At 40.5% G+C, this 10567-nt stretch overlaps 1 protein-coding gene across 1 annotated transcript in view; it reads right to left on the bottom strand.

Moving 5' to 3' along the window:
- The window catches only part of LOC105555115 (coiled-coil domain-containing protein 30-like), a 44610-nt gene extending 34043 nt beyond the window's left edge, over nucleotides 1-10567 (bottom strand). The window contains exon 1 of the mRNA XM_012001909.1: nucleotides 9955-10567. The gene's annotated coding sequence lies outside the window, so the exon portion shown is untranslated. The remainder of the gene's footprint in view (nucleotides 1-9954) is intronic.

Below are 10567 nucleotides of genomic sequence, written 5' to 3'. Positions count from 1 at the left end.
CCTGGGCAACAGAGTAAGACTCCGTCTCAAAAAAAAAAAAAAAAAATTAGAATCATTTGTTCACCAAGTAAACATCTAATTAAAAGTTGGCTTCCCACATAATGTGTCTGTAAGAGAATACATCAGCCACCAAAAATACATGTTTAGTTCCTCTGGCAATTACATTTCTTATTGTCAATTAAAAAGGAGGTGTCTCATCTGTACGACTTTGGTTGATACAAGTCCACCTTTGAGAAGCAGATTCACTGATACCATGCTGACATTAGTTTCTAAGCCTTCAAAGAAAAGAGTCACCTAAGCTACCTGGAGCAGTCCCGTTTAGATGTTCAACCAGTTATCACTGGGCAACATCCTATACATGTAGTCTTGGTGGAAACCAATACAGACTGTTGCCATGTTTCATTAAAAAAAAAAGTCTACACGTGGGTGCTTTTCCAACTACACAGTAATAGCCAAACATTAGTTCTAAATATGTCAATTTAATGAAGGGCAATGAACAAAATCACAGGCGTCTTTAAAATTCTATACTATTAGTTCTTACTTCTTTTGTTTTGTTCATGTGCTGCACTACAAGCTCTTCTACATCTCTGGTAGCGGTCCTCAGCCTGTCTTCACTGTGCTGGCTGGAATAAGCACCAAACAGAGTTATTCTTCTGTATTAGCAACGGGATCGATTTCTTCTTTTTCAAGATGGTGAAGTATGTCTTCTAACTGAACTTTTCCCTTGATAGAAGAAATAAGCATATGTGTATGTACACACACACACACACAACTGAGGATGCAAGATATCTATGTAGGTGCCACCTTAGGCTCCTTATTAGAGTACTAATCTTTAGGGTACTAGTGATAGAAAGCTAGTAAGCCACCTGATCCTTCATCACACTTATGTATGTGTGTGTATATACAGCTTGGAAAATCTAAGATATTTCTAAAGAACAAAATACAACTGGCAATATACATACAAAGCTGCTATGTGAGGAAAATTGAAAGCAGGAATAAATAAGTCTATGTATATATGACTAGAGTCAGACTCTCTACAATGCATATATTACTTTTCCTACTGTTATCTAGTTGTGAGCACTTAAATGAAATAGCTGCTAATACCGAAAAATTTAAGCTTTGAACAACTGTATATCTTCTAAAATAACAAATGACATATTTAATGAAAATTATGTACAATGGAAAGAAAAAGTTTTTCTGTCTGTTCTGAAGTTTGCAACTTTTATCTGAAGTCTCCCAAAGGGCTCTTGTTTCTTTTTTAAAGTCCAAAGAAGTCTTTGTTCCTTTTATTGCATATTTAGAAATAAAAGGACTCCTCTGGAAGCTAGAGAGGCCCCAATTCTATACTATCCAGGATTGATTTTACTCACAGAATATGTCTTATAATTTATGTTGACTTCTCATTAATTCAGTTCTCTTCTGCAACTTCTTGATCTAAGTCTGCTATCGATATTGTCTTTAATTTTTTTAGGTTGCAAGTAATCACGACATAACAGTTTGCACTATGACAGTATATGAAAGATAAATATCTGCTGATTGATGAAGTGATATCTGTGTTACTAGAACCATTAACTATTTTTTTTTGAGATGGAGTCTAGCTCTGTTGCCCAGGCTGGAGTGCAGTGGTATGATCTCAGCTCACTGCAACCTCTGCCTCCGGGGTTCAAGCGATTCTCCTGCCTCAGCCTCCTGAGTAGCTGGGATTACAGGTGTGCACCACCACGCCTGGCTAATTTTTGTATTTTTAGTAGAGACAAGCTTTCACCATGTTGGTCAGGCTGGTCTCAAACTCCTGACCTCAAGTGATTAGAACCACTAACTATTAATAGGACTTGCTGTTCTAATCAAATACAACTTTTAACGAAGTTAATCTGACCCAAACTGCAGTGACAGACATAATTGTTATTGTGCTTCAGTCCACATAAATATACTATTTTGCTTTTTAAAAAGCAAAACCATATCTTTATTATTTTTCTCCTTGATTGCCAAGCTTTCTAGAGTCTTACCATTTCCACATCAACAGTATTTTTAGACCATACATGGTTTTAATTATCAGCTGATACTCATACTGATGAAAAAGAATGCAAGTCTGAATCCTGCACCTCTGTGGGTCCTCCTCATGACATATAACTAAAAATTTTCTTTTGTTCCCCCAACCTTCTTCACCTGGTCCCCACTCATATCTTCCCCCTTCTCCCTACCAGGTCTCTGAGCATCATAGTTACTTGTGGTTTTAGTCCTGGGTAGCAGAGAGCCCAAGATACTAAGAATACATAGCATCCTGTGAGGACTATTTGGCAATATGCAAAAATGCTTCTGTGATAGTGCTAAGAGGAAAAGCAGAATGCAAAAGTATTATTATAACTATGTGAACACCAGAGACACAAAGAAAAGACTGGAAGCAAATACCTCAAAGTGCTAAAAGCAGTTGTGATAAACTGATGAGGTGATTAGAAAATAAATGCTTAAATTATTAGAAGTCCTGTACTGTGGTTGCTTGCCCAACAGCATAATCCCCATGCTGTAGGGGTGGAGTAGGGGAGTCTTAGATTGGAGGATGTTGAAAGGAAAAATGGATTAGGGATATTGGAAAAACCTTTGGATCCGATCCTTGCTGATCAAGAGGACACTATAGGCTTCAGGTCAATACTCAAGTGCACAAATCACCCATGCTCCATCACTTGACCATTCTCCCAAAGCCAGTCATCTTTATTCACCATTTTCTAGCCGCCCATCTTCATGGCTACACCTAAGTCCTTATGAACAGCCTGAACTAATGTTGAAACCCTGCCATCCTAAATTCCATGTGTCTCCCTCTAACGCCTTCTGTGCCTCTTCCCCTCTTTTTCTTAATTGTTGTAAATATACGTAACTTAAAATTTACCATTTTAACCATTTTTAACTGTACAATTCCATGGGATGAAGTACAATCACCATGTTGTCTAACCATCACCACTGTCATTTTCAGAAAGTTTTCATCATCCCAAACAGAAACTCTACACCTATTAAACAGTAACTTCTCATCCTCCTCTTTCCCAGCTCTCAGAATCTCTATTCTACTTTCTGTCTCTATAAACCTGCTTATTTTATATCACTCATAGAAGTGGAATCATACAATATTTGTCCTTTTGTACTGGCTTATTTCACGCAGCATAATGTCTTCAAGGTTAATCCATGTTGTATCACTAATCATAATTTCATTTATTTTTAAGACTGAATAAGATTCCATTGTATGTACATAGCACACTTTATTTATACATTCACCTGTTGATGGACATTGGGGTTGTTTCCACCTTTCAACTATTGTGAATGATGCTGCTATGAACACCGGTGTTTAAAAGTATCTGAGTCCCTGTTTTCAATTCTTTGAGGTATACACGTAAGAGTGGAATTGTTAGATATATAATTCTGTGTTTAACTTTTTTTTTTTTTTTGAGGAACTGTCCTACTGTCTTCTACTGTAGCTGCACCATTTTACGTTCCTGCCAGCAATGCAGACGGTCTTAATATCTTCACATCCTTGTCAACACTTACTTTGGGTTACTTTAAAAAAAAAAAAGTCATCCTAATGGGTGTGAAGCAGTTGCTCTCTTAAACTAAAGGAATTCTACAATTACAATAATACCTCCAGTCTCTGGACCATTACATCCTCTCTCAAACTACCAGATACTCTTTGGCTTCACTTGTTTGCCCCTCAAGCCTAAACCCAACTGTTGATCATTTCAGTCCTTCACCAACATTCCCAGTTATCTTATCCCTTTGTCCCACCTTCCTTGCAAATCTCAGCCCTGGAAAAGTTCATGCATTTGACTATTCTCCACCTATTTTAGGTTGCTGAGTGCTGGTAGAGAACAAAATCAAGCATGCAAACTTGAACCATTACAAATTCATGGCTTCTGGTCTGAGCCAAGCTTCTCAATCACTGGGTCATTAATGAGTTGCTAGTTTCTGTTACTATTTCACTCAGCAACTATTCGAAACTTTCACCTCTCCATCAAACTGAATATCTCACCTCTCCCCTCACTCTTGACAAATGACCTTGTCTCCCAGAAAACTAGTAAAACTAAGGTCATCATAAAACTGTCAGCTGCTTCTCCTCACCAACATACCAACCTTCATCTTTACCAATCTTGTCCTCTTTCCCTTCTCAGTGGAAGAGCTTCCTATCCTCCTGATCAAGGTTAATCCCGTTACCCGTATTCTAGGCCCCATCCCATACTGCTTCCTTAGGGAAGCATTTTCTCTTCTGTATGTTCCTTATCTCCTTCTCTACTGTTCTCTTGTCCTCAGCTCAAGACATCTCTGGTCTTAAAGATACAAAAAATAACCTTTCTTTAGCCCCACCATATACCTCTCTAGCTACATCCTCTTTTGGACAATTTGTCTCCCACACTCCTATATTGTGGCTTCTGTGTTTGGCTTCCACACTCCCACATTTGCTGCATTTTGCCTTCTGCTCTGACCATTGTACTCAAATTATCAGTTAACAATGAACTCAAAATGCCACATCCATAGCTCACTACAGTTTCAAACTCATGGGCTTTAGTGATCCTCCCGTCTCAGTCTCATGAGGAGCTAGGACTACAGGAGTGTGCCACCATGCCCATCTTGGTTTTTAAATTATTTTTTGTAGAAACAAGGGTCTTGGTATGTTGCCCAGGCTGGAATTGAACACCTGAGCTCAAGTGATCCTCCCATTTCAGCCTCTCAAAGTGCTGGGATTACAGGTGTGAGCCACTGTGTCTGGCCCTGTTTTTGTTTGTTTTAAGATATGATCTCTTTGCCGTACCTCTTCACTCCTTCCCTGAAAGTTTATTTTTTATTATTCTGTTGTGATGTCACTTTGTCCTGTTTTGACTCATATGTCTCTACCCTTTCCTTCTCAGTATTCTTCCTGGCTTCCTCCTCTTCCATCCCTTCAAATGCTGCCATTTCCAAGAACCCTGCCTTTAGCTCTCCACCCTTCTCACTACCATGTCATTAACAGCTTGGGCACAACAGTCTAACATATCTTGGCTCAAACCTTGGCTTTGCTACTTTGTAATTGTGTGACTTACACAAGTCAGGTAACTTCTTTAAATTTTTATTCTGTGTGTAGAATAAGTGTAATAGTATTGCCTACCTCACTGGGTTGTTTGGAAGATTAAATAAGAATCTCTTTCTGCTATGCTCCAGATCAATCTAGAAGGAGTGGCAAGAAACAGAAACACATTGAAGTTGGAATACAGGTGAGGGTAGCAGAGACTGCTGGTGTCCTTTAATATTTACTATTCCCTTCTTCCACAGAAATAAGACATTTAGTGCTTTGACTGATCACAAGGCTGACTTCCTTACTGATAGATATGGTCAGGTGACCAAGTTCTGACCAATGGGTGTAAATGGAATTATGTGCTGCTTCCAGAAACTGTCCTTAAGGAACATGATACCCCCTTTCTTTCTCCTTCCTCCTTTCTACTAGCTGGAATTCAGACAAGATAGCTGAAGCCTGAGCAGCCATCCTGGGCACCATTAGCTGGAAACCATATGCCATGGATGCTGTAATATCAGGAGAGAAGAAACCTGGGTCTCTGACCATTTCAGGGTGCTGCTCTACCAGTTATAGATTGCTTTCTTCTTGACTTCTATGTGGGAGGAATACATTTCTTTCTTTTTCAGTGCATTATTTTGGGCTTTCTGTCCCTCACACAACCAGCCAATCCCAACTACTATATGAGGGTTATTGAGTGGATGAGGTACAAGGACATACGCTGGAAACTAAATGTGGCTACACAGGAGTTGGATACGGAACTACACAGCCATTAACGGTCTCTCCTGACCCATGAGGTCTTTTGTCTCTGAGCTTCCCTGTGAGTATGCTCCTCTTGCTTCTCTACAGAGGTGAACTTCCTCTGCTTGCTCATCAGCAAGGCTGAAAACAGCTATTCAAGTCCTTAGCCTACGTGACTTTTTAGATTAAGTCATTTCTATCTTTGTATCTCTTAGTTCAAATTTTTGAAAGAGACAATTGTTTGTTGCTCACTGAATAGGCTGTGCCTGCCTCTTCAAAGTTACCTGTATTTTCCCCATTCAGTCAGCTGTACATGGAATAACGTTGAAAGTAGGGGTACAAATATGGCCTCTGAGGGCCTACTCTTTAAGCAAGATTTGGCAGAGAAATGCAAGTTCCAGAGAAGAAGCTCTAAGCTAGGAGAGCAATATAAAATGAGTCTACGGTTTAAGACCAATGCATTCCAGTTTTCTAGTGAACAATTCAGCTTGAATAACCCATTCATCTTTTCCTCCTATATTTCATAGTTAAAATCACTGTCAACAGTTTCCCAAGCCAGAAACCCAGGATTCATCCTTGACCCTCCTTCCTATTCATTCTACTCTGGTATGCAATCAGTCACTGAATTTGCAGTACTTCTTTCATCATTTTCTAATTCATCCTCTCCGTGTCTACTGCCTTAGGCTTGCCTCACTATTGGTTCAGTTTAGTGTAATAGCGTCCTTAACTGATGTTCCTGCTGCCAGGTGGCCCCCATCCAATCTGTTCTCAGCAAAACTCCACACTGATCCTCCCGAATGCAAATCACTTGCTGCTTAACCTTCTTGTCGCTTTCAGGTAGAGTTCAAACCCTTTAGCTTGGGACCAGATATTCTTCGCAATCTGGTTCCTCCCAGTCTCTCTAGCCTTGTCTTCTGCCACGCCTTGACATTAGCCATTCATGTCAGTATACTTATTGGTCCCCATCATGCTGCTTATATTTCCACAAATTTTGACATTCAAGTCACTCTGCCTGGAATGGTGCTGTGAGATCCCCAAACAAACATTTTCCCAGTGGATTTATTGAGACTTGATGATTAACTTTCAAATTCTGGTAAACTAGATCTTGAAGAAATAAAACTAAATTATAAATGCTCTGATATCTAAACTGTACCTAAAATTGCCCACACAACAAAGTACATAAGAATAATATTCTTGGCTGGGCACGGTGGCTTACGTCTGTAATCCCAGCACTTTGGGAGGCCGAGGTGGGTGGATCACCTGAGGTCAGGAGTTCAAGACCAGCCTGGCCAACATGGTGAAACCCCGTCTCTACTAAAAAAACAAAAATTAGCCGGGCATGGTGGCATGTGCCTGTAATCCCAGCTACCCAGGAGGCTGAGGCAGGAGAATCGCTGGAACCCAGGAAGCAGAGGCTGCAGTGAGCCGAGATCTTGCCACTGCACTCCAGCCTGGGCAACAGAGCAAGGCTCCATCTCAAAAAAAAAAAAAAAAAAAAAAAAAAAAAAAAATTCAATAAACAAAAACCAAAAAACTATTCTGTCCAAAGTAGATACTAAGTAAATGCTCATTAAATCTCTTAAAAATCCAATCTCTGGAAAGAAGTGCATCCTGAAATGGTTTTAGGCCTCCAAAAAACTTCTCGATGTAAAGAATAAAGTGGTAAAGCAAACTGAGACAAAGAATTTTAAACGAGAAGAGGTCAAGGATAATGGTTCTGTCTACCTGTTGTTTTTTCTCCTAGTAGGTACTCTCCAACTGCATTGCAGGGGCCAGGACCCTATCTTATGCCATAGCACATCTGCCTCTGAGCAAAGGCTGAGCTTTGGATTCCAAAGTCTTTGAGTGACGCTAGGGAACAAAGTACATAGCACGGCCACAAAAACTGAAATATCCAGTAGGTGACTTTTCACTGTAACCTTTCTTTCTTCTATCTTCCACTCCTTTCACACAAATATAATTTAAAACTCACACACATCTTAAATACAATACATATTATGCACAGTTTTTCAATTCCCAAATAAAATTAGTATACTTTTTTCAAAAGTTGAAAACAGTGTAGCAATGTAAAAAATGTTTAAAATATAAAATTAAGTGAAAAAGAAAGGCAAAATGTACATAACTATGTAAAAATGTACACAGCTGAACAAGACTGACACAGAACAAAAAAATGAACTATTGATGTGTTAAGACAGAGTTTCTCAACCTTGGCACTACTGACATTCTGAGCTGTTGTGGAGGCAGTTCTGTGTATAATAGGATATGGAGTAGCATCCCTGGTCTCTACCAACTAGATGCCAGTAGCATATCCCTAGCTGTGACAACTAAAAATGTTTACATACATTGCCAAATGTCTCACATTTGGCAGAACCCCACCCTGCTCCCCAGGTTTAAAACTGTGCAAGAGGCCGGGTGCCGTGGCTCACGCCTGTAATCCCAGCACTTTGGGAGGCTGAGGCAGGCAGATCACCTGGGGTTGGGAGTTCGAGACTCAGCCTGACCAACGTGGAGAAACCCCGTCTCTATTAAAAATACAAAATTGGCAGGGTGTGGTGGCCCATGCCTATAATCCCAGCTACTCAGGAGGCTGAGGCAGGAGAATCACTTGAACCCGGGAGGCAGAGGTTGCAGTGAGCCGAGATCGCGCCATTGCACTCCAGCCTGGGCAACAAGAGTGAAACTCCATCTCAAAACAAAACAAAACAAACAAAACAAAAACAAAAAACTGTGCTAGAATGACAGGAATTTATTTTTTTGAGACAGGGTCTCACTCTGTAGCCCAGGTTGGAGTGCAGTGGTGTGATCATAGCTCACTGCAGCCTCAACCTCCCAGGCTCAAGTGATCCTCCCACCTCAGCCTCCAGAGTAGCCAGGACTACAGGAGTGCTCCACCATGCCTGGCTAATTTTTTGCATTTTTTGTAGAGTCAGGTTTTTGTCATGTTTGCCCAGGTTAAATTTTTTTAAAATTTATGCCTTGCTATTCAATAAATACATATTAGAAGAGTAAAGGAAAGGAAAGCCCCTTGCAATATAGCATCTAATATACTCTTTTTTCAAGAGTTAGGGTTTATCCAGTTCCAATTTTATGTGCAAGATTGAAAAGGCTGCAGAACTTGTTTTTGTTTTCTGATCTGTTCTAGAGGAGAAAGCTGAATTTCTCAATATTTAAAAACTTGACCTGGCTCTAAGCATGAGACATCACAAACAACTGCTTCGATTGGACTGAGAAATCAAAATATCCAAATCATCGTAGCCCCAAACAGCTGTTTAAAATGTATATGTTCTGTATATCCTCAAAATAGGTTTACTTTTAAACCTGAATACTGAAGAAGAAATAGTAAGATTCAACAAGGAATGCATATTGTAAGACAAATTAAGGCAAGCTTTCCAAGCAAAAATAAAATTGCACTGGATCTAAGTTAATCTTATGCCATATTTAAGGCCCTCTGTTCCAGTCTTTTTAGAACTATTGTGTCTGCTCCCTTGCCAAAAATATTTATTTTCAATCACTCTTTATTGTTTTGTTTCTTGGCTTACGTCACAAAGAATGTTTTCTGATTCAGAAATTGTCAGGAAAAGAAGGCACAAGTACTGTTTCAATTCAATTATCTCCTCTCCGGAAAATTACATCATATCCCCAATGTTGGGTTCGTACAGGCTTAAAGTTGAAATCCTATCTTACATGATCATTTTGAATGCCCTTTTCACATTGATAAACACATCAATAAAATTTAATTAAACAAGGAACAACCTTCTTTCATTATATAAGCCTGAAATGGGTCCAATACTGCAATTTTGATTTTTTTTCCATTTTCAAAACACACTAGGCCTGCAGTATTTAATGTTTATATTTACCAATGTGCACTTCTCCTAGTCTCTAGTTTACCCAAGACTGAAAGGTTGCCATAACGCAAAGAAAAACAAAAAATCTTCCCAATGACTGCAGAGCTGGAGAATGCGAAATACGTAGGTACACAAAGCATTGCAGCAGGAATGCAGAAGGAGGTGGTCTATAGATGACAGAGGTGGTGGAGACAAATGGACATTCAATAATGTGCAGCGTTAACAGGGAAAGGTTAAAATGGCTGTGAAATAAGCAGGATGAGAAGAAAACTGGTGCTTGGAGTGATGAGTGAAGTGAAAAAAGTTGTAGCTTGAAAGGCAGAAGGTAACTGACTTCATGACCTCTGATGCTGAGGATACAAAAGGCCTCCAAATCTTCATCGGGATTCAAGGTTCTGCATGACGAACATCAGCCAAAAAAAAAAAAAAAAAAAAAAAAAAAATCAGAACACGGTAGTTCTTTGTTCGCGGGCCTACACGCAGGGGAAAGCTCCGCCTCCGTGGACTTCATAGTGGCCTGGACCTTCGGGCGCTGTCTGTCCAGGGACGCGTCTCGACACCTCACCTTTAAGTGAGAAAAGGAACGCCGACCTACCTCGCTGAGGATGTTCTAAGCCCGCTCTAATAATAGGCGGCAGCCTAATACTAAATGCTTGTGGCAGCTGGGTCCGGGGAAAACGGTTAATTCTCCTTCAGGCGGAATCACTGCAGCCAGGGGCTAGAAAGGCCGGGCCAGGAGGGTTTCCCCTCCTGTAGTTTCGGGCCATGCTGGGGAGAAGCAGAAAAGGCCCGGAATGCGGAAAAGAGGGGAGAATGGGTGCTTTCCTCCTTAGGGCTGAGGCAGGAACCTCAGGAACCAAGTCGGAAATTTTCCTGCGGAGGGTGCCGCGAGGGTCCCGGGGTCGCTCGGCCCCTAGGCGCCCAGCTGCCAGCGGCAGGTGCAGAAGGAGACCTG

Source organism: Mandrillus leucophaeus, unplaced genomic scaffold (genome assembly GCF_000951045.1).
Source record: "Mandrillus leucophaeus isolate KB7577 unplaced genomic scaffold, Mleu.le_1.0 Scaffold67, whole genome shotgun sequence".
In the NCBI taxonomy this organism is placed as follows: domain Eukaryota; kingdom Metazoa; phylum Chordata; class Mammalia; order Primates; family Cercopithecidae; genus Mandrillus; species Mandrillus leucophaeus.
This window is presented reverse-complemented; position numbering and strand designations above follow the sequence as displayed.